Raw genomic sequence first — 5,057 nt, 5'->3', positions numbered from 1 at the left:
GTCAAGGAAACCCTCAAAACCACATGGTCAGAACCTGCATGGTTGCTGTGTCTGGGTTTGAATCACAGTGCAAATTTGGAACCCCATTTCCAACTCCTCCCACAGTCAGCTACACCTGCCAGCAGTCCCAGATTTTTCCTTCCTTTATGGCTTGCCATATTAAGTCTAGGCAGGTGTAACCCCATGGGGTAGAGTGAAGAATCTGAAAGCTCTTATGCAAGCACTGTAAAGGGGAACTGCCTCCCAGTTACATCATGGGTCAGAGTTATGCATACCTCCCTCACTACACTTGTTGATATGCAAAATAACCATTTTTGCATATCAGGTACAAAGCTGGTCAGCTGTGGTATGCAAAATAACTCTAGATGGCCCTGCTCTATGTGTCCCATCCCCCAGTCCAGACTTGTGGGGGTGGGGATATCCTATATTTTTTTATTTCCTGGACGCTGCAAGTTCTAGACCCCATTTCAAATCCTTCAACTGGGGGGGCCCTGGCTGCACCCTGTTATACACTCATCTTGAACATCAAGTCCCCCAATCACATAATGAAGTATACAATATAATGGATCCCTAAGCCTGTGTCCTGATTCCATCTTGAATGGGCAGCAGTTCTTGCCTTAAAACAAAAGAAAACAAAACAGAATCCTGACAGGCTTTTCCCTTTCTCTCCTGGTGTCTGGAGTTCATGTCAAAACTGGGTGTTCCATCTTTACTCTCAGATGAGAATACAGCAAATTACAGCCCATGGAAAGAATCATTAAAGACCCTACAGATTACTTTGAAGGGAGAAAAGCACTTTCTGGAAAACATATAAACAATTCTTATGCCTAGAAGTAAAGCTGTTTCCTGGAATAAACTTTTCTGTTAATCAGGTGTCTGTCTCCCCAAGATAAGTTCCAAACAACCAAAGATACAGTCCTTTTTTTTTCTCTAGGCTAGGTAATGATATAAGTTGTGGATTCTTCACACAGTTGGCCTCTCCCCAGTATCCCCATGCTGCTGAATTTTTGTACTTTTTATAGCAGGTCAGTAGGCCTACTGAAGCTAAAATATTGTCTTTGATACCTGTCACTCAGTTTCCAAGTTTCATAAGAAATTGGGTATTTTTGGGAAAAAAAAAACAGATCTCCAATGAACTGCTTGAATCTAAATTTCAAAATTCAAGATGAGAACTAGCCTGTGCAGGGAGATCTGCCCCATCTAATGTCCTTCACAGCTCAACTTCTGATGCAGAACTTAACTTTCAGTTTTTGCTTTGGTTGAAGACAGACTTGGGTTGAAGTCTCGACTCACTCCCAATACTAGCTTGTGGTTAACCGTTTCAATCCTTAATCTTGTTATCTATGAGAGGGGGATAATAATATTTACCTTACAGGGTTGTTGTGAGCATTAAATAATATCACACATCTACAAATGATCAATAAAAGGTAAGGGGATTAAAAAATGTTTGTTGTGGTTACTTGTGGGCCAGGTTCTTGCCCTGTGATTCTCCAGATTTAGTTGAATAAATAATAATTTCTGGCTAAAGTCTTACAATAAACTCTTGATAGACAGTTCTGGTACTGCAGTTTAAATTCTACAACTAGAGAGAGCACATATCTTGCTCTATGGTATTTTACCATCTCATTTGTTTCAGTTCTGTTCATTATGACCAAAGATAAATTATTTTAGGGAGCAAGCAGCTTTTCTGCAGCAAAGTAAGTATTAAGTCTAACAGGTATAAGGCTACTTTTTGATACAGACAATGACTAATTCTACTACTCAACTTGGTCAAAAAGACACATTCTATTCCAATTATGTTGTCTCTTACCCCAGTGATCCTGAGAGCCAACTCAACCTGACAGACTGTAGAGGTGGCTTCTTTCTTTCTCACTGCTTCATGTCTTGTCTTGTATCACCTTCTTCTCATGGGAATGTTAAGACTCAAGGAGAATATGAATCTGTCCATGCTTGAACTACAGACTGTAGAAAGTAAGGTTAGCTTTTCCCCCTACCAGAGCTCTGCTGGGCCTGTAAGTTTGTGGCAAGCTGTGGATGTGGGTCTTTCCTCTGCAGGATGGGGTTTGTAAAAGTTGTCAAAAATAAGCCCTACTTCAAGAGATACCAAATGAAATTTAGAAGATGATGAGAGAGTAAAATGATTACTGTGCCTGGAAACACTTGGTAATCCAGGATAAAAATAAGTACAACATGCCCAAACAGTGATGATCATTCATGTAACCAACAGGATATCCTTTGTCGACTGCTTATGCCTATATAGGAGGAGATATGATAGTTTGTGTAGCTTATGCTGATGAGCTCCCAAAGTGTGGTATGAAGATAGGCTGACAAATTATGCTGCAGCATATTGTATTGGTCTGCTTCTGGCCTGCAGGCTTCTCAAGAGGTTTGGCATGAACAGGATCTGTGAAGGCCAATTGCAGGTGACGAGATTACAATGTTGAAAGCCCTAATGGTCAACCTGGTGCCTTCATCTGCTATTTGAATGCAGGGCTTGCCAGAATTGCTACCAGAAATAAAGTGTTTGAGGCCCTGAAAGGAGCTGTAGATGGAGGCTTGTCTATTCCTCATAGTACCAAATGATTCCCTGGTTATGATTCAGAAAGCAAGGAATTCAATGAGGAAGTACATGGAAAGCACATGATGGGTCAGAATGTGGCAGATTATATGTGCTACCTAATGGAAGAGGATGAAGATGCTTACAAGAAACAATTCTCTCAGTACATAAAGAACAATGTAACTCCAGACATGATGGAGGACATGGATAAGAAGGCTCATGCTGCCATACTGGAGAATCCAGTCTATGAGAAGAAACATAAGAGAGAAGTTAAAGAGAAGAAGTAGAATAATCCCAAAATGTCTCTTGCCCAGAAGAAAGATTGGGTAACTCAGAAAAAAGCAAGCTTCCTCAGAGCTCAGGAACAGGCTGCTGAGAGCTAATAAACCAAACCACAATCTTCTATGAAGATTTTTAAGATAAAGATAATAGATAGGGATGGGAATATGGTGGCGGAGTACAACAAGGATTTCGCTTCCCTCCACACACCGGAGAAAAACCGGGCTGATCTGTGGAGGAGCGCAGCAGATAGCCAACAGGGACCCAGCATTTAGGAAGGCAGGACTCCAGAAAGTGTAACGGACACTGAATGACCAGAGGTTGAGGAGAGGAGATGACTGCAGGTCAACAAGGTATGAGGGAACAGAGCAGAGGCTGCAGGCTATCCCAGGCTGCACCAGGGCCCTGGCCAGGCCGCCCTGATCTCTGAGAGCCAAGCCTGGGAAACAACAACCATGGGAGAGAACTAGTAACCAGTACCCTCCCTATCTGGCAGGGTGCAGATTTGAAAACACCAGGAGGGATCGGTTTTCCTGTAGTGGCAGACAGAGGAGTGGGCATTAGGAAGCAAACCAGAGAGCTCTGATAACCCGTGGCGTCAGGCAGTGGTTGCCGGTTTGGGAGAACTGAGAGTCGCCCGTGTGTTCCCTGTAGCAAAGGGGCCTGAGCTGGCTCTCCCACAGTCTTGGGGAGCCTCAGGCTGCTAGCAAGGTCCCCGGAAGAGAGCCAGTAATCAGCTCCCTTCCTACCCAAGCCGGTACAGACTGAGAAGCCCCGGGATCAGGCCTTGGTTGCCGACTTGGGAGAATAGTGAGTTTCCCTGTGCGTTCTAACATAGCACTGGGAAAGGTCCACACCCAAGCTTGCGACTCCAGGAAAGCCTGGCTGGGAGCGCGCACCCTTATGCCAGGCCAGGGCTGGGAATCCTGGATAAAAATATGCTCTCAGTGGGGCGCTGGAGAGCGGTGCCAGTCTGGATCTTGGGAGGGCACTGGCAAGACCAGTTGAGTTCACCAAGAAGTGAGAAAGGCCACACTAGTAGCTCCTCAGGCTGCTATAGCTAGTGAGACCAGAAGAAAAGATTTAACCAGCTAGAAACCAACAACAGGAGTAGGAGGAAGCGGAGAACACCAAGATATCTGCAGGAGACTGCACCACTGAATTTCACAGGTATGCTACCACAGAAGTTCATACCATAAACCCAGGGAACCAGAACAGATTAATTTGAGAAGCTGAGGCCAACAAGAAGAGCATCACAAAAAAATGGGAAGACAAAGAAAGAATCCCCAAATGAAAGAAAAGGAGGAAGTCTCAGAAAGAATATTAGATGAAATAGAGGCATGTCAACTATCAGATATTGAATTCAAAGCACTGGTTGTCAGGAAATTCAAAGAGCTTACAATGAGCTACCAGAAACTACAGGGGAGCTACAATGAACTCTCCACAAACTATATCAACATGAAAAAGGAAATAAAAAACCATCAGCAAAGGCCAAGAGGAAATGAAGAATACAATTTCTGAACTGAAGAACACAGTAGAAGGTATGAAAAGTAGGATCAGTGAAGTGTAAGACCGCATAAGTGAGCTAGAGGACAGGGTGGAGAGAATTTCCCAGATGGACCAAGTAATAGAAAAGAGAATCAGAAATAATGAGGAGGGTTTAAGAGAAATGCAAGATGATATGAAACGTAATAATATCCAAATAATAGGAATACCAGAAAGAGAAGAAGAACAACAAGGGATAGAAAACCTACTTGAAAGAATAATAACAGAAAATTTTCCTAATTTGATGAGAGATAAAGTCACACGAATCCAGGAATCTCAGAGAGTCCCAAGCAGGTGGAACCCAAAGAGGCCTACTGCAAGACACATCATCATTAAAATGGAAAAACTCCAAGACAAAGAGAACCCTAAAGGCAGCAAGGGAGAAAAAGGAAGTAACATACAAGGGAGTCCCAATAAGGTTGGCTACTGACTTCTCAATGGAAACATTCCAAGCAAGAAGAGAATGGCAAGAAATATTCCAAGTAATGAGAAACAGAGGCCTACAACCAAGGCTACTGTACCCAGGAAGGCTCTCAATCAAGATAGAAGGCCAAATAAAGAGCTTCTAAGACAAAAGAAGTCTAAAAGAATATGCCTCCACAAAACCAGCTCCACAAGAATTACTAAAAGGGCTGCTTTAAGGAAAGGAAGGAAAAGAGAGAGACAGAGAGGAACT

General features: G+C 43.1%; 1 pseudogene; it reads left to right on the top strand.

The window, feature by feature from the left end:
• The first annotated feature begins 2,005 nt into the window (after positions 1 to 2,005).
• LOC118996638 (60S ribosomal protein L5-like) lies at positions 2,006 to 2,940 on the top strand (annotated as a pseudogene).
• The last annotated feature ends 2,117 nt before the right edge of the window (positions 2,941 to 5,057 follow it).

This window comes from Sturnira hondurensis, unplaced genomic scaffold (assembly GCF_014824575.4).
Source record: "Sturnira hondurensis isolate 20B ecotype Veracruz unplaced genomic scaffold, ASM1482457v3 Scaffold0011391, whole genome shotgun sequence".
NCBI lineage: Eukaryota > Metazoa > Chordata > Mammalia > Chiroptera > Phyllostomidae > Sturnira > Sturnira hondurensis.
The sequence above is the reverse complement of the archived record's forward strand: the minus strand, read 5'-3'. Positions and strand labels throughout refer to the sequence as shown.